The sequence below is a fragment of the Nicotiana tabacum genome, chromosome 16 (genome assembly GCF_000715075.1).
Source record: "Nicotiana tabacum cultivar K326 chromosome 16, ASM71507v2, whole genome shotgun sequence".
In the NCBI taxonomy this organism is placed as follows: domain Eukaryota; kingdom Viridiplantae; phylum Streptophyta; class Magnoliopsida; order Solanales; family Solanaceae; genus Nicotiana; species Nicotiana tabacum.
This window is the reverse complement of record NC_134095.1, coordinates 58243974-58257449: the sequence shown is the minus strand read 5'-3', so window position 1 is coordinate 58257449 and position 13476 is coordinate 58243974. Positions and strand designations below refer to the sequence as shown.

The following is a 13476-nucleotide window of genomic DNA, read 5'->3' as shown; positions in this document are numbered from 1 at the left end:
CCTCCTGCACTGCATCAATATGCAACCCCGCCCAAAAATCACAATATCTTACCAATACCAACTCTTCCACAATATCACCATCAACCAATTCAGTACCCACCAACCGCCACTTATCGCACTCCCCAGAACACACCACAACCCATTCCTGATTCTTAAAACTCAACCAATGACCACCATTACACCCAGGCAACCAGCACTCACCAAAACAATCCTATATACATAGAAACCGTACCTCACTTTATCCAACCATCCTCCTATATACCAGAATCTGCCGAGAAGGATCTTCTCATTAAAAACATGGCTGAAAGGACTTATTATCCAAATGTTTGACGGTACAGGTGATCCCAGGGTTCATTTGAGGACTTATTGTGACAAGCTTGTTGGAGTCAGAAAGGATGAAAGGATCCGAATGAAGCTCTTTATGAGAAGTCTTAGGGGGGATGCTTAGTCCTGGTACATCAGCCAAGATCCTAAGAAAAGGTCCAACTGGGTGAGTATGGCGTCTTATTTCATGGACCGATTCAGGTTGAACACAGAAAATGCACCAGATGTTTTATACATTCAGAACCTTAAGAAGAAGCCCACCGAGACTTTCAACAAGTACGCAACTCGTTGGAGGTCGGAAGCAGCTAAAGTTAGGCCATCTTTGGACGAGGAACAAATGAACAAGTTCTTCGTCAGAGCACAAGATCAACAATATTATTCAAGGTTGATGGTTATTAAAAATAATAAATTCTCTGTCATCAAACTCAGAGAAAGAATTGAAGAAGGAATCAAGAGCGGGATGGTGACAAATTTTGAGGCATTACAGGTCACCAACAAGGCATTATAATCAGGTGGCATATTAGAAAAGAGATGTTGGGGCAGTAATGGTGGCTCAAGGCCCGAAATCTCCACTTACATATCAAACACCTCCGCCTACATATCAAACACCTCCACCCACATATCAAACACCACCACCCACATACAAAGCACCACCGCCCACATATCAACCCTCATCTCCCAGATATTCCCAACTAGCCACTGCATATCATACCTATAATTCCCAACCATCTCATTTCCAGTCACCTCCAACTCGCCAAAATTTTCCAAGACCACGACCAAACTTCGATCGCAAGCAACACAGACAGTACACCGCTTTTGTTGAACCCATCGACCAGCTGTATAAAAGGTTGAAAGTCACTGGTTACGTCACCCCTATTCCTATTATAGAACCAGAGAATCCATCCCAGTGGGTCAACCCAAACAAAACCTGTGCATACCACTTCGGTATAAAGGGGTACAGTTGTGACGAGTGCCGAACATTGAAAGACAAGATCCAAACGCTGATTGACAACAAGATTATATAGGTGAAAGAAGCTACACCCAATGTCCGTAACAACCCCCCCCCTCCGATCATAGGGGTGGCATAATACATGTCATAGAAATGGATGAGGAATGGGTTCCTGAGGGGTTAATCAGGCTCATTCAAAAAGGCGATGACTTTAAACCTGCAATCACATTTACTCCTATTGTAGTGCAGACTCAGTCACCGATCGAAGTTGGGATAGCTGCATCAGTTCCATTTGAGGTAGAGGTAGCTCCACCTGCGGCCACCCCTATTCCATTTGAAGTGGAAGTGGCCACACCTTTCACGGTGACAGTATCAATCACACCTCCTTTCAACTCAAAAGCAATACCCTAGGATTATGTTGCCGAGGCTAGACGAAAATGAAAGGCAAAAATAGAGGAATCCGATGTTGCGCAAGGAATGACTAGGATCGGGAGAATCTATACACCCAAATACTTGGGAGGACCAAGTAAGGATACTTCTACCAAGCATCCTGTCATTGAAACAGACCAGATGACCTTTGGAGGAAAGTACAAGCAAGGGAATATTCCGTCATTGATCATTTGAACAAAACCCCAGCTCAAATATCCATATTGTCACTATTGCAAAGTTTAGAGGCACACAAGAATGCTTTGATGAAGGTGTTGAGTGAATCCTACGTGCCCGACAATATCACTTGCGGAGAGATGGCCAATATGGTAAGGCAGGTACTGCAAAGTCATAAAATAATCTTCCACGAAGATGAGCTACCGCCTGAAGGGTTGAATCACAACCGAGCATTGCATATCATAGCGCAATTTGAAGAAAAGTTCATTGCCAGAGTCTTGATTGATGGAGGTTCAAGCCTTAATATTTGTCCGTTGGATACTCAGAAAAGACTGGGCAAAGGTTTCCATGAAATACGGGCTGGGAGCATGAACGTGAAAGCTTTCGATGGGTCTCAAAGGGCCACGATTGGGGAAATTAATCTTTGTCTACAGATGGGGCCAACGTGGTTTGACGTTGAATTTCAGGTGCTTGGCATATCAGCCTTATACAATCTTCTGTTAGGCCGACCATGGATAGATGCCGTTGGGGCTGTGGATTCCACACTACATCAAGCCGTGTAATTTGAATGGAACCATCAGGAGGTGATCCTTCACGGAGATGGGAGTAACCCCATTTAAACCAGTCAAACCATCCCGGTTATTGGAAACAAAAGAAGGTGAGGAGGTGAAACCTATCATCACATCAAACATGTCAATGTCGTTGAGAAAGACAGGTGGTGGAGTAGAAAAATAGAAAGAATACTAGCATGGTATGGGTATAAACTCGGCAAAGGGCTTGGGAAGAATCTCCAGGGTATTACTAAGTCGATACATCTGAAGCGTCATAGTATTATCTTTGGGTTAGGATACCAGTTATACATGGCAAGAGTATAATGATTGGTCGCCTCCATGGTTCGGACCGCATTACCTTATCGAGCAATCGGTGCCACATCTGGATTAGGCTTTTCACCAAACTGATACAATATGGGGAACCGTAGAAGAATAAGTATTAGCCGGGCAGAGAAATCTGTTCTTGGAGGATGAAGACATGGACTGCAGTGCAATAATTAAGGAGGAGGAAGAAGGCCTCACTATTCAGACTATGGAGAAATAAGTCGTCCTCAGGAACTGGACCGCCACACCATCCGGGCCCGCCGAGTCCATGGCATTATTGTTACTTTTCTTAATGAACCGGTGACTGTGACATGTAATGAGTCAATGCAACATAAGAATAGTGATTCATATGAAAAAGATGAGATACCTGAGGAAGTTGTCAGTGAAGTTGAAAACTTTGAAAATAAGCCTAAGTTCAACCTGGACGAAACCGAAACAGTAAATTTAAGGAACGTCGAGACCGTCACGGAGACTTGTATCAGCATTCACTTATCACCAATGGAGAAGGAAGATTACATTCGTTTCCTAAAGGAGTATGAGGATATTTTTGCATAGTCGTATGATGACATGACCGATTTAAGCACGTCTATAGTGGCTCACAAGTTGCAGAAACTCAGAAAATTCAAACTAGATATGAGCCTGAAAATCAAAGAAGAAGTCACTAAGCAGATCAAAGCTAAAGTTCTCAGGGTGGTTGAATACCCAACCTGGTTAGCCAACATTGTTCCAGTTCTGAAGAAAGATGGGAAAGTCAGAGTATGTGTTGACTATTGAGATTTAAATAAAGCAAGTCCTAATGACGACTTTCCACTGCCAAATATACACATCCTGATCGGTAATTGCGCCAAGCAGGAACTCCAATTCTTTGTAGATTGCTTCGCAAGTTATCACCAGATCTGGATGGACGAAGAAGATGCAAAGAAAACAGCTTTTATAACACCATGGGGGGTGTACTGCTACAAGATAATGCCATTTGGTCTAAAGAATGTTGGAGCTACTTACATGAAAGACATGACAACCATCTTCCACGATATGATACACAACGAAATAGAGGTGTATGTGGATGATGTCATTATCAAATCCAAGAGGGCCGCAAATCACATAGCAGACTTGAGAAAGTTCTTTGACAGGTTAAGGAGGTACAACTTGAAACTGAACCCCGTAAAGTGTGCATTTGTGGTTCCCGCAGGAAAGTTACTGGGATTCATTTTCAGTCATCGAGGGATTGAGCTGGATCCATCTAAAATTGCCACCACCTAGGATAAAAAAGGACGTGATGAGCTTCCAGGATGGATCCTTTGAAGTACATATTTCAGAAACCCATGCCAACTGGGAAGCTTGCGAAGTGGCAGATACCTTTGAGTGATTTCGATATCGTCTACGTAACTCAAAAGGCGGTCAATAGACAAGCATTAGTAGATCATCTTGCTGAAAACCCGGTGGGAGGATAATACGAATCCTTGGAAACGTATTTTCCTGACGAAGAAATGTCATTTGCAGGAAAGGACATTACCGACGCATACGACGGTTGGAGGATGTTCTTCGACGGAGCTGTAATATTTTAAAGGAAGGGGCATTGGAGCAATTTTGGTATCAGAAATAGGTCAACATTATCCGGTATCTACTAAACTCAGAGTTCCTTGCACCAACAACATGTCAGAGTATAAAGCCTACATACTAGGACTTAACATGGCAGTCGACATGAATATTCAGAAGCTATTGGTAATCGCTTATTCAAATTTGCTTGTGCACCAGGTACAAGGAAAGTGGGCCACGAATAATTCCAAGATATTTCCATATCTGCACCATGTACAGGAATTGAGAAAGAGGTTCACGAAGATAGAGATCCGGCATGTGCCCAGAATTTAGAATGAGTTCGCCGATGCATTGGCCATTTTATCATCCATGATACAACATCCGGATAAGAATTTCATTGATCCTATCCTAGTGACAATTCATAATCAGCCGGCATATTGTGCCTATGTTGAATAATAAATAGATGGAAAACCTTGGTTCCATGACATCAAAGAGTACTTGGCAAAAAGAGAATATCCAGAGCATACAAACCACATTCAGAAATGCACACTTCGAAGATTATCCAATCACTTTTTCCACAATGGAGGAAACTTTTATAGAAGAACTCCTGATTTGGGATTGTTAAGATGTGTCGATGCGAAAGAGGCTTCCAAACTACTCGACGAGATACATGCTAGGACATGCGGTCCATATATGAATGGTTTTGTCTTGGCTAAGAAGATGCTTAGGGCCGGTTACTTTTGGATGACCATGGAGACAGATTGTGTCCAGTATGTCTGCAAATGCTACCAATGCCAAGTTCATGCCAATATGATAAAAGTACCACCAAAATGAGCTCAATGCAACGAGCTCACCTTGGCCATTCGCCACGTGGGAAATGGATGTTATTGGTCCGATTGAGCCTACTGCTTCAAATGGGCATATGTTTATTCTGGTAACCATTGATTACTTCATAAAATGGGTAGAGGCTGCATCTTACAAAGCTGTAACCAAAAAAGTCGTTGCAGACTTTGTCAAAGATCGTATCGTTTGCCGATACGGAGTTCCCGAGTCCATTGTTACTAATAATGCTACCAATCTCAATAGTTATATGACGAAAGCCATCTGTGAGACTTTCAAAATCAAGCAAAGGAATTCCACAGCATATAGACCTCAGATGAATGGAGCCGTATAAGCCGCCAACAACAACATCAAGAAGATACTAAGGAAAATGGTAGAAAACCACAAACAATGGCACAAGAAGCTATCCTTTGCTTTGTTGGTATACCGAACCAGTTCACACATCAACCAGGGCAACTCCTTATATGCTGGTTTATGGTATCGAAGTTGTCATCCCAGCCTAGGTAGAGATTCCTTCTTTAAGGATTATACATGAAGCTGAACTTAGCGATGCAGAATGGATAATGAGCTGCTATAAATAATTGACCCTTATAAATGGAAAAAGGATGAACGCAGTATGTCATGGTCAGATTTTTCAGAACATAATGTCTAGAGCTTTCAACAAAAGGGTCAAACCAAGACAATTTGCACCAAGACAGCTGGTACTCAAGAAGATCTTCCCATATAAAGATGAAGCCAAAGGGAAATTCTCTCCCAACTGGCAAGGTCCTTACATGGTTCACAGGGTGCTGACAGGAGGAGCACTCATACTCGCAGATATGGATGAAGAAATCTGACAAGAACCAATCAATTCAAACGTAGTCAAGAGATACTATTCTTAGACTATTTACATTTCCTCATCTGATGTAATTGAACTACGCTTGACCTGATTCTCATTTAAGAGGGGATACGTAGGTTTGGTCATATCATAATAAAATGTTTATTTCCCCCAAGATCAAAAACTGGGGCAGAATTTTGAGGAGGACCCTCAAAATTCTAGAGCAAGACTAGACAATGCCAAAACATGCTAGACGGTCAGAAATCGGTTAAGAAATTGGGGCAGAATTTTGAGAAAGATTCTTAAAATTTTGAATAAGGTTCAACAAAGCGCGCAAAGAGCCGAAGGATAATCCACCAAACTGGGGCAGAATTTTGAGGAGGACACTAAAAATTCTAACATGAGAAAGCTGCAGTGTCTCTGAAATGTGTTACTGTCACTAGTTCATCTAAAACTACTTGATATTTCAATATGTATCTAATATGACTCTATTTTTATCAATAATTGCATACTTTCGAAAACTCTATTTTGTAACAGTCAAGTGTTACCCACGGGAAACTCAGATAAGGCCTCCAGAATGTAACAAAGCAAGGCCAGCGGACAGAGGCACGAACCAACCTCCCCTCACAAAATATACAATTTTTCTTTGAACGCAAGCACATTTGACGTAGCGATAGCATTCGCGAACATGTACACACATAATAAGATCACTACCAATCAGGCCATCAGACACCGAATCTATATCTCCAGCTAAGAAATATACTACTCTTATTTGCTACTCGCTCTTTGCATGGGACTAAGACATGTCCCGTATACTTGCATGAGGCTAATCTTTGCCTCTATATTTGCATGTGGCTAATCCTTACCTCTATATATGCATAAGGCTAATCCTTTCATCCCTACCTGTATGAGGCTAATCCTTGACTCTATACCTGCATGAGGCTAATCCTTGCCTCTATATTTGCATGAGGCTAATCCCTACCTCCATATCTGCATGAGTCTAATCCTTGCCTCCATACCTACATGAGGCTAATCACTGCCTCCACATTTGTATGAGGCTAATCCCTACCTCCATATTTGCATGAGGCTAATCCTTGCCTCCACACCTGCATGAGGCTAATCCTTGCCTCTACACCTACATGAGGGTAATCCTTACCTCCATATTGCATGAGGCCAATCATTGCCTCCATACCTGCATGAGGCTAATCCTTGCCTCCATACCTGCATGAGACTAATCCCTCCCTCCATATTTGCATGAGGCTAATCCTTGCCTCCATATATGCTTGGGACTAATCCCTGCCTCCATATTTGCATGAGGCTAATCCTTGCCTCCATATCTGCATGAGGCTAATCCTTTCCTTCACACCTGCATGAGGCTAATCCCCGCCTCCACATTTGCATGAGGCTAATCCCTGCCTCCATATTTGCATGAAGCTAATAGTTGCCTCCATATTTGCATGAGGCTAATCCTGCCTCTGTATTTGCTTGAGGTTAATCTTTTCCTCCACACCTGTATGAGGCTAATCCGTACCTCCACACCCGCATGAGGCTAATCCTTGCCTCCCTACCTGCATGAGGCTAATCCTTGCCTCCCTACCTGCATGAGCTTAATCCTTGCCTCCCGACCTGTATGAGGCTAATCCTTACCTCTCTACCTGCATAAGGCTACTCACTTCATCTGTATCTGCATGAGGCTAATCCCTGCCTCCACATCTGCATGAGGATAATCCTTGCCTCTATACTTGCATGAGGCTAATCCCTGCCTCCGTACTTGCATGAGGCTAATCCCTGCCTCCATACTTGCATGAGGCTAATCTCTGACTCCATACTTGCAAGAGGCTAATCCCTGCCTCCATACTTGCATGACTCTAATCCCTGCCTCCATATTCATATGGGACTAAGAATTGTCCCTCCTTGCATAAATATCGCTCTATTCCCATACTATCTATTTTGCTTTTTGATCGGGATAAGCTCTGTCCTTCATTTCACAAGACTAAGCTATGTCTTGTTAACATCATATTATAGCATCTCATGGGCTGAAATATCGCCAATCTATCCAAAGGGGTCATCGTCTAAAGGCATCATACTTATAGCCTGAAGACACCATGCCATGACCTGAGGACTTCTCAAATTTGCATATTATTATTCAAAGGCGTCATGGTTCGGAGGCACCATCTTCATAGCCCGAGAACACCATTTCATGGCATGTGAATCCCTCACTGAATAATTTATGGCCCAGGACATTATGGTATGAGGACGACATCCTTAACCATCGGAAGACAACTTTCATGGTCCAAAAGGGAATCTGCATCATGTTTTAAATATTTGCACAAATACATGTTCGTAGCATCTCTTTATTTGTAGGTAACCAGCAAGCAACCACTATCCTATCAGGAGCAACCTCGCTCTAGTTCCTTCAACTATCTCAAACCTAGACCATTCACCATAGCCACCCTTGCATCCATTTCGAAATCTCATGTCTGTTCTTGTAATGACTTTATCGGTATATTCTGCCAATGAATCCAGAACTACACATGACCTGATTCCTATAAAACAAGGGATATGTAGGCAGCTCAAAGACCAGAGTCCGGCCTCTATCTTTCAAAACATCTCATCTGGTCAAAATTGGCCATGATTTCTTTACCCGAAAACTCTTTAATCCTTTTCGGGTAAAGAGGGGCAGTTGTTGATACCCAACTTTTCGCATAATATTTTCTAAACTATACCCAAGCAAAAATTAGTATTTTTTATACAATTTTTGCATTTTAGAAATATTTTAATTAATTTCTCCCAGAATTTTATTTATAAAACAATCACTGATTGCATCACAAAGAGTTTTATGATAATTTTTGTGGCCTAATTTTATCATTTGCATTTGTACTAAGTTTCAATTATTGTACAAATAGCCACATTTGTATTTTGAGGATGCAATTGCAATTACTTTGCAATTATAGCCTATGCATGCATTATTACATTACTTTATCGGAAAATAGCCTTTTATATTTTTAAAATATTAAGTAATTATTTTTAAATATCTCCAGGCATGAAAATCATTTTTACAGCCAAATAGTTATTTTTAAAAGATGTTTATCAATTAAATAAGATATTTAACAAATGGCCCCCTTTATTTTCATATTTAGCCTAAACACTTAGCCCAATTTTAACCGCAATTTCAAAATTAAACCAGGCCCAAAATCTACCCAGCCCAAACCCCTTATCTACCCGACCCACTTCTTGCTAAATCCTGGCCGTTGATATTTTTTATCAACGATCAAGATTCCCCCTTACCTAAATTAAACCCTAATGACCTCCCCCAGACCTCTCATTTCCTCTCCTCTCACGCCGTCATCTGATCCCCTACTCTCTCAAATGCTCTTAAATCCTAACCCTAACTCACCCTCATCGCCATTCATCTGTTGTCGTTCATAGTGGTTTCTCACTACCATCAGACCTCTAATGGTCTCTCCTATGCTGGTATCTCCATCTCTAAGGTCCTCGAGGGACCAGGGTCATTTCATTTACACATATGGCCTTTTCTCGCCTTTTTCAGGCTGTTCCGGTTAGATTTCGAGTAAGATCTTCCTATGTCACCTTAGATATATGGATTTCTAAGCCTACCTTTTCATCTTTGTGTTCTTCTTCTCGAAACCCTAATTTTTTTCTTTGAACTTCTTAGATCTATGCAAGATCTAAGATGGATCGAACCTATTTCACATGAGTTTTACAAGAACCTTTTAATTTTCGAATGGTTTTTCATTTTTCTAAACTAGGGTTTCCCGAAAATTTCTTTCTCCAAAACGTTTGATAATTTTGTGTGTTTAATCTTCTATTTCTTATGTGTTTTAACCGATTTCGTAAAAGTTGCTTTAACCCTAACTAGTTTATGCTAAAACCCCCAATTTTTCAACATTTTGTTTGGATTCTAAGGTTGTTCGGGTTACTTGTGCACCAATTTCATTCTATGCCTTGGTTCCTGTGATTTTTATTTAGCTTAATTCGATGTCTTGTGATTTTTATCCTAGTGTTACTCTATTAAGGTTCTTGGTTCAACTCCCCTACTGATTCTATATGTCTATATTCGTTATGGCTATTCATTGTAAACCTATATTTCTCTTCTTAAATCAGTGTTGATTTGAATTTTTGATTTATCAATTTGTTTCATTAAGACCTATGTGTTGAGTCCTAACTATTCCTTTCTTCCCTTATTTGAATTATTTGCAATACTTGCTGATTCTTTACATGATTCTTTCCTTAATTAAATCCTTGACTATCGTATTCTAAAGTTCTTTATTTGTGGTTTGATTCGAAATCCTTTCCTTAATATGGCCTCTGATTCTTACTTCTTTACCCAGTCTGATTGAACCTTTTTCCTTAAATAGTATTTGTCATTACTGTTGGCTAATTTACCTTAATTAAAGGAGAAGACTATGCTGAATCTCTGTGTGATTGATTCTGAAATTCCTTGATTGTTGATCCTTGATTACTTTACCTTATTTGCTCTACTCTTGAACTACTATATAAATTCTCTTTATTTTAACTTCTTACACACGCACAGTAGTTCATAATGCCCTACTTTACACTCTAAAAGCTCTCTGCTCTCTCTGCTACTTATGATCTTTGTTAGTCTAGCCGGCTGCAAGCCAAGGCTGGAAATTGCACAATACCTATCTCACATCTTGTGTTTTCTTTCTCTAACTAATATGCTTTTGATTATATTTAAAAATATAAACCTATGTGTTTATTTACTGCTTTAAGTTTATCTGATCTGAGTCCATTCTTGCTTCTGTTTACTGCTTACCTAGAATGCCAAATACTGCCTTATTCAAATATGTGATTAGCATGTTTTCACTTTACTTGTTTGTTTGTTATCTTGTTTTACATGTCTTACATATGTAACTAGCATGTTTGCCTGACTACTGTTTATCTAGCATGCTTCAACTTTGCTTTTGTCTAATTAGAATGCCTACAATTGTTAATACTTTCCTAGCATGTCCATTTAAGTCCCTACATGTTCTACCTTACTCCTGCTAAGTTATCTAGTCTCTCTAGTGCAATGCTAGTTGTGTTGTTTATATGCCCTCAATATGTTTCTGCTGTGATCCCTTCTTTATGTTTCAATGACTAACCTATTAATTCTGTAGAACCCCTTGATAACTCTATGCACCCTGTTGTTTATGTGCTCCATTAAGGTGTGTTCTATGTGTCCCCAACCCCTCTTTCCTTGAGTGGAAACTGTTTGCCAAAGTAGTTTCTAAAGCTGTTTGCTCTGTGACTTGTGTTCTAATTGCAAAATGGTTTTTCATACTTTCCTCAAACTGTTGTTACCTTTAAATTGGTACTGGTTTTTAGAAATTCTTTTCACTCCTAATACCTTTTTTATACTGTTTATCAAACTCTTTCAAATCAATATGCACTCTCACTTACTCTTAGATTACTAAGTCCTGCCCTTCTGGTATGTGTACTGCTTAGAGACCCTTGAGATCTCTCTGAACTCTGGCATATCAGGGATGACACTTCCATACTGCACATAAATCAGTCCTTATTTGAGAAAGTTCTGGGTGTGAGCACTGCCTAGGATCCTTGAGGTCCATAGGGAACTCTAACACACCTAGACTTGAAATTGGCTATAAAACTTTGGGCATTAGAGATTACTGAAGGCTTGGAAATTGCTTTAGGCCTGCTTCAGGCTCCATATAGCTTAACTTCTGTTTTGTTTATGTAATTTTTATTCAATCATTGGTCTGTAATAATTAATTGTAAATAGATATTGGGGTCATTAGTGAAAGGAGAGGGTAGTTGTATACTGTGGGTAAAATTGGGTAAATAACATGCTTATAGGGTTCATTTGGTTCAGATGTGTTTTATTAGATAACATTCATATAGGGTTCAAATGTGTTTTGTTAGATTATATGCCTATAGGATTTTGCTTTGGTTTAAATAAATTCTGCTTGCTTTACTTTACATAATTAGAAATCATGCCTATAGGATCTAAAATCAGGTTTAATTATAGAAATCATGCCTATAGGATCTAAAATTAGTTTTAGTGAGAACTAAAATCAGTTTATTTAACTAACCTACTCGTTTCTTTAATAGTCTTCAACACTGTGTTTACTAGAAAACATTCTTATAGGATCCAGATTGCCCGCTTTAAAATTCTTTACCGGTTTACTGCATTCCTGATTAATGATTAGATACCATGCTCATAGTACATCACTACTACGCGTCTAGGCAAGCCTATAGGACGATTAAAAATCTTGTAAGCAATATGAGGCGCCATCATGACCTCTACTGGATTTTGGGTCGTGACAGATGCAACACAAGGACTTATCAGGGGGTCACTCATCCTAGTACTACTCTTGCCAGGCACACTTAACTTCAGAGTTCTGATGGGATCCAGTGCGTTAGTGTTGGTATGATTGCATCCGACATTCCTTGCACTCTAAATTCTCTTAAAACTTTTCCTCCCATTTTAGATGCGAAAGTGTAAAGACGTAAAACAACATAACTTAACAATCATTTATCGTTTTTACGCGATTCCTCTTTTGATTTTATGTATTTTATGCGGACAAAAGCATTGACCAATAAAAACTAGTCACGCTCAAAGATAATATCACAATTAGAGGGCCCGACATGCCTATTACACTAGGTCGCATGGAATGATGACATTGCAACTCGACGTTTTACGGATGTCGCCTTCGAGGCCAAGGCGTAGAGACATGTCAAGTGCAATAGTGTTAAGCCCGTAAGGTCGTGGGCTGTTATTGTGATTTAAAATATCTACCTTTTAAATATTTTCCTTATTTATATTATTTATTGTATATTGCCTTTTTGATATTTTCCTTAATTATCCCATTAAAAAAATTATTATTGCATGTAAAAAACATCGTTTACAATGTGTATAACTCATTTGTTAATTTATTAGATCTACTGTCGATATATTAAAAGAAGTAGGAAAACAATATTGCCAAAAATAGGGAGGCAATACGAGGACTTACTAGGGGGTCACCCATCCTAGTACTACTCTTGCCTAAGCACGCTTAGCTTCGGAGTTCTGATGGGATCCAGTGCATTAGTTCTGGTATGATCGCATCCGACATTTCTTAAATTGTAAATTTGTTTACCGTGAAAATGGTAATAACAATTAAATTTGTAAATGGGACTCTAAAAATACGTTATCTATTTATATTCTAGTTGTTAGAGCAGTGGATGCTAAATATGTGAAGTTTAATTGATGAAATACAAGCTAAAATGGGGCAATAATCAAACCGAAGGGCTTGCTACCCGGGCCTCGCACTGGCCGATGAGGGGCCTCGAGTTTGATGCCTGGGCTCAAGCTCGAGCTATCGGGGATAATCGAGAAGGGAATAACATTTAAGATATGATTAAAGGAGGCTATTTATGGCCAATATCAAGCAATAAAATAAGAACAAGTATGAAAGCAACAAATAGAAAGAGTCACCTCGAGCGAGTAAGTAGAGAGAAAAGAGAGAGAGAGAGAAAAAGAGAGAGAGAGAGAGAGTTGCTATTGATCT

General features: G+C 39.8%; 1 non-coding gene and 1 pseudogene across 1 annotated transcript; both read right to left on the bottom strand.

The window, feature by feature from the left end:
- Positions 1-12250: 12250 nt before the first annotated feature.
- On the bottom strand, positions 12251-12368 carry LOC142171280 (5S ribosomal RNA; annotated as a pseudogene).
- A 549-nt stretch (positions 12369-12917) lies between these two features.
- LOC142171222 (5S ribosomal RNA) lies at positions 12918-13036 on the bottom strand. The gene has a single exon (XR_012700835.1). It is a non-coding gene; the product is annotated as a 5S ribosomal RNA (ribosomal RNA).
- Between the last annotated feature and the right edge of the window lie 440 nt (positions 13037-13476).